We start from the raw sequence: 10362 nt of genomic DNA, 5'->3' as shown, positions 1-10362 counted from the left end.
TAATAATAATAATAATAATAATAATAATAAAATTAAATAATTATTTGAAAGAAAAAAAAAAAAAGAACTAGATATAGGGCCAGGTGGTGGTATAGTCATAATACAACTGGACTCACATGGGAAAGGTCCTGGGTTTGAGTCCTGGTACCTGCTAGCACACTGGGCACTCCTGGATGGTACAGAATAGGGTGGATCATGGCATGTGATAGGCTTTGTTGGAAATACTGGCTCTCTACCTACCTCTATCTTTCTCATGGAAGACATAAGTAAATAAACATTAATTAGAAAACAAAAACCAAAACCCTAGATTTAGCCATAAACACATACAAAACATATGCACACTAAGCAATACGTTCTTTAGATATAAAAGACTGGTATACTAAAAGCCATAACCTTTGATAATAAAGTAGTTAAATGCTAATAGATAGTGACATATTCAATGAAGGTTAGAATAAACACAATCTAAGTCATATCTCATTTTATTTCGAGTAATCAGGGAAAAAAAGCAAAACCAAATTAAATTCAGGGAAAAATACAGAACTGATTGGATTTCCTCAAAGTACATAAAATTTATAGATAATTAAATTATAATCAATACATTTAAAACTGCACCAATAGTTGATGTGACCTAGATTGGACATATTGTTTTGTTTTTACTTGGGAAGGATCAGGAAAATATTGCTTAATTTTTGCACATAAAAGTAAAATGAGAATATGGACAAAAAAATGTATGGCTAGGGAACCAGCAGTTAGCGTAATGGCTGTCGCTGCACTCCCACGTAGTCGACCGCGGTTCGCGTCCCGGACCTGGTGGCTTGAAACTCACGCCGGGTGATGCGTGCCCAAGATCCTGAGAGGAGAATGGAGGAGAAGAAATTGCAGCGTGACCATCTACCCTGGGGGGTGATTTCTTGCTTTCTGTCTCTATGTCTTTCTCTGTCTGTCTGGTGAGCACACGCGCCCTATAGCAAAAACCTCTCCAAAAAAAAAAAAGCTCCTGTTCTCATGCCAGGTAGGGCTTAAAGGGAGCAAATAAAAAAAAAAAAAAAAAAAAAAAGAGAATGTATGGCTAAATACGAGGTGAATGTTAACAGAAATTTTAGCTATTCTGTTATGTATGTTTTTCCAGCTTATTTAAAACACAACTGGGCCAGCCAGACACTATAAAATATAGTTTCTTCTCTCAAAAGAGTTCCACCGTACTATGGGAACCATAAATTTTTCTATAATGTGGCTGTATCCCACATGTCAGACTGTGTAGTCTGAATCTGGACCCAGCACCTTGAAAAACACATAGAGGACGTGCACATGCATGTCCAAAATTCCCAGAGAAGGATGGAGGAGAAGGGACTGTGAAATGACCATCCCCCGGGGATGCTTTCTCACTTTCCCTTAGTCTCCAGTGAGAACATGCACTCTCTAGCAAATTAATAATAAGACATTAGTGGTCAGAAAGTATGTTTCTCAAAGCAAATAAGCTTATTTGCAGATAAATATTAAAATTCACTAAAGAATGACTCAATGATTTTGCTTAAACTTCAAAAGAAATATTCTAACTAAAACATAACTACCAGAAATAACATAAAATAAACAAAATTAATCTTTAACAATTAAGCCCCCCATATTTACATTAAAAAATTACCGGCATGATAAAATTTAACTAACAATTTTAAAATTTGGTAACTTAAAAATGTCCCTGGCAATTAAAAAAAAAAAAAAAAAACAGTATGCTACAGTATTTGGGACCAGCAGGTGGAGAAGTGGTTAAGGCACTGGACTCTCACACTGCCAACTGCAGTTCAAGTCCTAGACCTTGTAGGTTGCTTTTTTACTTTCTCTCTCTCTTGTTGTGTATGTGCCCTACAAAAAATTTAAAAATAGTAATAACAAATAAAAGTAAATAAACAATTCTTTAAAAAGTTATTACAGTATTCAATACAAAGTTTTGTTTTTCATAAATGAATATTAAGATGCTATACTTTTAAGCACAATAGTTTGCAGTCTCTGGCGAGAGCCTCACACATAAGTTTGCCTGTTACCCTTACTAATGACCTTCCCAGGGTCACATCCAAGCACAGAATTTTACTCTGTCCTGGGTATCCCACACAGGTCATGTACAGCCTATTTCTAAGGTATCATAGAGGCTGACCACTGGTTTTTGGACAATCATGCATCCAAATGGCATAGTAAGCATCTGGAGCCCAATGGAACACCTTGCCAGGGCAGTATTCAGGTCAGCAAGGTCACCTGCTGCTAGTAACCAGAAGCAAGGTACATCTGAAAAGTAGTTGGCCTGGACCGCCTCCTAGGACACTTTGTCAGGAACATATCCAGAGTGGCTTGGGACCTGCCCTTTCTCCATTCTTAACTGCCTTTCAAAGGCCAAATTCAGGCCTTGAGAAAGACATAGCTCTTTAGAGTTACAGACAGGCTGTGTAGGACCAAGATCCTTGGTCTCATAAATATGTCTGCCTTTATACCCTACTGGACCAGGGCTCCAAATGGATCTGAAGATGTGCTATGCCTCCAGGTCTCATGTTTGGCCTATGCAAGCACTGCTCTGATCTGTAAGATACTACTGGCTTCCAGGCCCTCCTGAACCACGTTGCCAGAAGCACACAGGGACCTAGGGATTCTTCCTGTCCTGGCATTAAAGAATCTACTTCAAAAATTAGGAAGCAGTGAATACTCCAGCAGATGTTTAAAAACCAATACAGAGACATAAGAAAAAAAAAAAAAACAAGGAACACAATAACTCATCTCCAATAATGAATAAGACACAGGAAATCACAGAAATGTCACAAAGGAAATTCAGAATAGTCATCAGAACAGAACTCAATGAGACGCAAATAAAACTTATAATCAATTCCAGGAGATGAGACAATCATTCCATGACATAAAGGATGAATTCCATAGAAACAGACACCCTAAAAAGGAATCAAATAAAACTTCTGGAGATGGAAAATACAATATGAGAAAGCAAAATCTATCCTGAAAGTATTCACAGCAGATTATACCATTCAGAAAAATCTCTGGCTTTGAACACAAAACCTCCAGTCAAGCCACCAAAAACAATGAAAAAATAACCATTAAAAATAAGGGCAACTGGACCAACAGGTGGCAGGGAGGTACTATGTAGTTCGAGTCTCTGGACCAGCAGCTTGAAAATACGCCAGACACGTGTGCATGAATGCCCGAGTCTTAAGGGGAGAATGGAGGAGAAGGGAATGCAACATGAACATCCTCCCTGGGGAGTGTGGGTGTGATTTCTCAGTTTCCTCCTTTCTCTCTCTCTCAAGTGGTGAACACATAAGCCCTACAGCAAACTACGGGGAGAAATGCTCAAGTTAAGTAGTAATTTTTTTAAGGTTTTTGCCATCGGGCATGTGTTTTCACCTGAGAGAGACAATGAGACAGAATGCGAGAAATCACACCCCAGGGGGATGGTCACACCACAGTTCCTTCTCCTCCTGGGATTTTGGGCATGCATGCACACATGCCTGGCGTGAGTTTCAAGTCACCAGGTCTGGGACTTGAAGTACAGTTGGCAATATGGGAGTCCAGCACCTTAACCACAGTAACACCTGCTCACTCGCAGTACATTTTTAATATAGTTTAAAATATTAGATCACTATAGGCAAATTTAAAAACAAAACCCTGAAATATGAGATGTGCAAAGATGTGTTAAACGCTAGCTTAGATAATACTTTAGAAATGGCAAGAGAAAAACATCAAGTTACTTACAAAGGATATTTCATCAGGCTTCTCAACAGAAACAATGAAAGTCAGAAAAGCATACGAAGATATATTTAAAACTCCAAAAGAAAATGAATTTCCACCAGAAATACTACACTTGGTAAGTTTATCCCTCAAATGGGAAAGAGAAATAAAATCATTCCCAGATAAACAAAAACAGAAAGAATTTATCAACACTAGACCAGTATAGAAAATACTTAAAGGTATACTGTATCAGGTCAATGAAAGGGAGACAAATAGAAATGAAAGAAAACACTGCGACTAGGAAAATGACTAACAAAATGGCAAGGATAACTCCACAAATATCAATAATAATGCTGAATGTTAATGGATTAAATCCCCCAATTAAAAGACAGTGTATCGACTGAAAGGATTAAAAAAAATGGAGCCTTCTATAAGTTGCTTATAAGAAACACATCTTATTGCTAAAGACATATGTAGTTTGGAAGTGAAGGATTGCAAAAAGTCACTTCACGTATACCATAAGAAACAAACAAACAAAAAGGTTATAGTTATGATACTGTTATCAGGCAAAATAGACCTCAAGATAAAAACTGCAAAAATATACAAAGAATACTTATATAATAATATTAAGGGGGCCAGCAGTTAGTGTAATGGCTATGTCGCTGGACTCCCACGTAGTCGACCGCGGTTTGCATCCTCGACCCGGTGGCTTAAAACTCACGCCGGGCGTGTGCGTGCGTGCCCAAGATCCCGAAAGGACAAAGGAGGAGAAGGGATTGCGGCGTGGCTATCCCCCCTGGGGCGTGATTTCTCGCTTTCTGTCTCTCTGTCTCTCTCTGTCTGGGGAGTGCATGCGCCCTATAGCAAAAACCTCTAAAAATAATAATAATAATAATAATAATATTAAGGGGATCAATTCACCAAGAAGATATAACAATTATTAATATTTACAAAACCAATACAAGTGCATCCACACATGTAACAAAAAGACTGTTCAATCTAAAGAGACAGACTGTAACATACTAACTCTTGGGGACTTCAACACTCTAGTCAACACTAGACAGGTATCCAGACAAAAAATAAACTAAGAGACACAGGAGCTAAATAATACCATAAAACAATTGATCTGACAGAAACCTATAGAACATTTTACCCAAAAATATACATATTTTTCTTAGCCTTACACAGAGCATTTTCAAAGACTGAACATATAACAGTGCACTCTATTAGCCTTCACAAATTTAAGCCTAGAAATGATATCTAGATCACAGATCATCTTTTTTGACTAAAATGGTATTAAATTTGAAATAAACAGAAAGAGCTTGTGTAAATATGCAAAATTATAGAAACAAACAATTTCCTCATAAACTGCTTGCTTCTTCACTTTCTCTTTCTCTCTGGTCAAATTAAAATAATAGTAATGATAATAAAATTTAAATTAAAATTTATTTTTAAAAAGAGAGAGAGAATATACCTAACCAAAGAAGTGAAAGACTTCTACAAGGAAAACTATGAGAAATCAAAAGAAATAAATACAATACAAATAATGGAAAAGCATCCTTTGTTCTCACATTGGAAGAATAAATTTTTAAAAAATCCACACGGGGACCAGCAGGTGGTGTAATGGCCACGTTGCTGGACTCCCATGTAGTTGACTGTAATGTGAGTCCTGGACCTGGTGGATTCAACTCATGCCAGGCGCGTGTGTGTGCATGCCCAAGATCCTGAGAGGAGAACGGAGGAGAAGGGATTGCGGCATGGCCATTCCCCCCACCCCGGGTGTGTGAGTGTGGCGGGGGGATGATTTCTCTGTTTCTGTTTCTGTTTTTCTGGCAAGAAGGGAGGACAAGAGACTATGGAGGAGTGGGTGGACAGTGAGAAGTGGGTAGAAGAGGCTGAGATAAAAAGCATTTAACAGACACAAGAATGTAAAGTTCTTTGTGGAAAATGATATACATGGTAATATCCTTGGTTTGATTATCTCACAGCACATAGATGCTTTGAAAAACCATATTGTACACCATAAAGATGTACAATTAAATGTAAATAAGAAATCATAAACTTTTACAAACAATGCTGTACTTATACTAGTCATACAGTACGATTTTTTCTGAACTTCCTAGTGTATTCAAATTTACCTTAATATCTATAAGCCAATTTTAATCACTTATAACCTGTGGAAGAAGTCTATGTATTTTTTCCCTTTAACAAACAAACAAACAAAACTTCTCTGGGACTTTAATTTCCTTTGTACTTTTTTTTTTTTAATTGCCAGAGGGTACATAGTCTTATATATACAGAGAGAACCCACCCAGCCCAATGAGGTGTAGCCACACTGCACCCTTCATCACTCAACTCCATTCTGTCAGAACTCTGGGCACACAGGCACACAAGTTAAGCACGTTTTTCAAGCCTCTATACTGGGATTTGAACCATTGTTGGCTATGCAGGATCCAGCTTCCTAATCACAGCAATCAACCACTGTACTAAAGGGTCAGACCTTCTTTGTACATTTTATTAAAATGGCTCCAAAAGTGAAATTATAAAGAAGAGCACACATACAAAAAAATTTACTAAGATGCAAGTCGATCATGCTATGCATCTAAAAAATAGGATCAAAATATTATCCAGGAAAACATATTTATCCAACATTTTAGCTGAGTATTTTTATGTAAAATATTTTTTAAAAAAGGATTCAAAATGGACTTGGGCTATGCACATCAGTTTACTCAAAGCCATGAACAAATAGTGAGAGAAAGTACCCTTGTACAAGGATTAACTCTGTTGACAGTCAAAGGACAAAATTAAAGTTCTGAGGATATCAAGATACTTTAGAGAGAAAAATGGGATACTACCTAAAGCAGTCTTGCCCCTGCTTCTAGAACTCTTCAGTGTTCACCCCATCTCATGTTTTAGGGTGAAGATAAAAACAGAACAACAGTATTGATAACATACATCATGAAGAACAAATGAATTTTGCTGAGGTATTACTCTTCAAGACAAAATTAACTTTATATATTTTAGTAGATTTTGAAGCATCTAACAGAATCACAATCAAAATAAGATATTGCTTGATTGTTGTAAAATCTTTATTCAGAGTTCTTTTACAAATAATGGACAACCACCAAAACACTGATAAATCACATAAGCTTGTACCTGTGTGATTGGGAAGATTTTGGGAACAGTATTAACAATAATAATAATTTTTAAAAAGTCTACAAATGTAAACATCTTTTAGTATGGACTTTCATCCATAGCTCCTGAATATTTTACACCTGGACTATTATAATAGCTTTCTGCTATTTTCACTATCTTAACCTTCCTCAAAAGCCAATTACTTTTCCATATTTAAAAAAAGTAGTCTGAATATGTTAGTTCCTGCTGTAAATGCAGAAAATCTGATAATCCATGAAAAGCATTTTAGCCCAGTGTTTACTAAGCACTAATAAGTGCTCTTATCATTGCTATAATTGTGACATTCAACTCCTTAGAAATGAATCCAAGCTTTTAGCTATATGATTACAATCTTTACACAAATTGGACTCATTCATTCATCATTCATATTTCTGTTCCAGAAAGCAAAACCCAGGCAACTGTTCACTGTTTAAGACTTGTTCCCCCTCACTTCAGTGCTTTTGCATATGCTATTCCTTTTTTGGATACATAATCTGATGTTTTTCATCATCCAAAATTTCTGTATTAAATTATATTCAAAATCCTATGCCTTGGGGGAACCAGCAGTTAGCGTAATGGCTATGTCACTGGATCCCCACGTAGTCGACCGCGGTTCGCGTCCCGGACCCGGTGGCTTAAAACTCACGCTGGGCGCGTGTGCGTGCGTGCCCAAGATCCCGGGGGGAGAATGGAGGAGAAGGGATTGCGGCGTGACCATCCCCTCTGGGGGGTGATTTCTCGCTTTCTGTCTCTCTGTCTCTCTCTGTCTGTCTGGCGAGCGCACGCGCCCTATAGCGAAAACCTCTCAAAAAAAAAAATTAATTAAAAAAAAAAATCCTATGCCTTGGCATAATACTTTGATTCAACCCCTTTGACTTGAATTACTCTTTAAACAGTATCTTTTTCACTATATAAAAATATGGTTTATACTATGTAAAAAATGCACCTATGCTTCATGTTTGTAAAAGTTTAAAGTCTTTTTTTAATTGATAAAAAAACCCATAGAAGTTATCATTTTAGCTACTGTGTGTATAGGTGTATAGTTCAATAACATTACATATACTAACATTGTGCTACTGATCTCTGGAACGTTTTCATCTTGTCAAACTGAAACTCTAGATTCATTAAACAACAATTCTCTACTTTCCTCTCTCCTCAGCTCCTGGTAACCATCATTCTACTTTCTGTTTCTCTGAATTTGATTACTTTAGATGAGTATAAGTGCACCATATAATAGTTGTCTTTTTATTATGATTTATTTAACATAGCATAATGAATTAAAGATTAATCCATATTGTAGATGTGCCAGAATTTTCCTCCCTTTTTAAGGCTGAATAATATTCTACTTTATGTATATTTTGCTGATTAATTTATCCAATGATACACATTGGGGTTGTTTCTATACTATGCACTATTGTAAATGGTGTTGATATGAATGTTAGTAAGAACATCTCTTTTCTAGATCCTGCTTTCAATATTTTGGATATATTATATCCAAAACTAGAATTGCTGGCTTATCGGGTTATTTTTAATTTTTTGAGGAACTGCCATACTATTTTCCATAATGGCTGCACCATTTAACATTCCTATCAATAATGTACAAAGGTCCCAATGTTCTATATCCTGGATGATACTGTTTGTTAGGTTCATTTTTTAAATTATTTAATTATATTTATTATTATTTTAAAATTTGGACAGAGAGAGAAGGTGAAAGTGAGAAAGCTAACTGCCAATTCTGGGACTTGAACCACAGTTGGCCATATGGAAGTCCAGTGCTTTAACCTCTATGTCACCTGCCAGCCCTTATCTTTTGTTTTCCTTTTTTTTTTTTTTTTTTTAATACTAGCCATCTTAATGGGTGTGAGGTGGTATATCATTGGCTTTATTTGCATTTCTCTAATGATTAGTGATCTTAAGCATTTTTTCATGCTGGTTGGCCATTTATAAATTGTTTTTAAAACAATGTCTATTCATGTCTTTATTAGTTCTTTAGAGAGACAGAACCAATAGGGAATATATATATAATTACGAGAGGGGATTTATTAGGTGCTTGGCTCATATGATTACAGCAGCTGAAGTCCTTCAATAGACTGCAAGTTGGAGGCCCAGGGATGTTGGTAGCATGATTCATTCTAACACCAAAACCTCAAAGGCAGGGAAGCCAAAAATTTAACTTTTACTCTAAGCTCAAAAGTCTGAAGGCCCTGGAGCTGCCAGCATAAATCCTGGAGCCTAAGACAGCAGAAGTACATTCCATTCTTAAAAAATAGGCCAATCTACCTCTATAGCTGCAACTGTTCTCTGAGCCTGTCACTGACGGGACAGTGTCCTTCCACATTGAGGGCAGACTTCTCTACTAAATTTATTGAGACTTGGATGTTAATCTTCTCTGGTAATACCTTCACAGACATACCCACAATAATGCTTTATCAAGTTTCTAGGTATTCCTTAATCCAGTCAAGTTAACAATCAAAACTGACCATCACAAAGTCTTTGGTCCGTTTTTTTACCAGATCATATTGTCACTGAACTGCAGAAATCCTCTAAATGTTCTAGACATTAGTCACTTATCAAATACTTAGTTGTAAATTATTTTCTCCCAATCCATAGGCTGCCTTTTCATGCTGTTGTGTTCTATTTGACAGAGGGTTTGTGTGCTCACAAGGGAGAGACGAAGAGGAAGAAAGCAGCTCCACAATGGTGAGTGGTCATGCTGCAATCCCTTCTCCTCCATTTCTCTATCCTGTCAAGATCTTGGGCACACAGGTACACATACATTCTGGTGTGTTCTTAAGCTGCTGGGCCAAAGATTCAAACCATGCAGTCTGAGATGTGGGATCTTGCTTTTTTCACTACCAGTGCATGAAGCTTGCCCAATTGTGTCCCTTAATGCACAGAAATTTTCAATTTTTATGCAGTCTCATTTGTCATTTGATTTTTTTTTTAAACAGGCTTTTGCGTTAGGGCACATGTGCTCCCCAGGAGGGGAGAGAGAGAGAGACAGAGACACAAACATAGTGAGAGGGAAAGTGAGAAATCACCTCCTGGGGGAATGGCCATGCCATAACCTCTTCTCCTCCATTCTCCTCCTAGGATTTTGGGCATGTACACACACATTCCTGGTGATTTTGAAGTCACCGGGTTTAGAACTCAAACTGTGGCCAACTATGTGGGAATCCAGCTATGTAACTGCTACACCACCTGTTGGTCCTTGTCTATTTTGCCTTTATCATGTGTGGTTTTGCTGTTACTGTCAGGAAATCGATGCCAAGTCCAATGTAACGAAGGTTTTTCCTAATGTTTTCTTCTAGGAGTTTTATAGTTTCAGGGCTTATGTTTAGGTGTTCAATCTATTTTGAGTTAATTTTTACATATGGTGTAAAATACGTGCCCGAATTCATTCTGTTGCATGTGGATATCCAGTTTTCCCAACGCTTTTTTTTTTTTAACACTATCACTTTCCTACTT

At 37.1% G+C, this 10362-nt stretch overlaps 1 protein-coding gene across 1 annotated transcript in view; it reads right to left on the bottom strand.

Moving 5' to 3' along the window:
- The window catches only part of DOP1A (DOP1 leucine zipper like protein A), a gene marked incomplete in the record, with an annotated part of 125170 nt that overhangs the window by 89740 nt on the left and 25068 nt on the right, over positions 1-10362 (bottom strand).

Source organism: Tupaia chinensis, unplaced genomic scaffold (genome assembly GCF_000334495.1).
Source record: "Tupaia chinensis unplaced genomic scaffold, TupChi_1.0 Scaffold000097_1, whole genome shotgun sequence".
In the NCBI taxonomy this organism is placed as follows: domain Eukaryota; kingdom Metazoa; phylum Chordata; class Mammalia; order Scandentia; family Tupaiidae; genus Tupaia; species Tupaia belangeri.
This window is presented reverse-complemented; position numbering and strand designations above follow the sequence as displayed.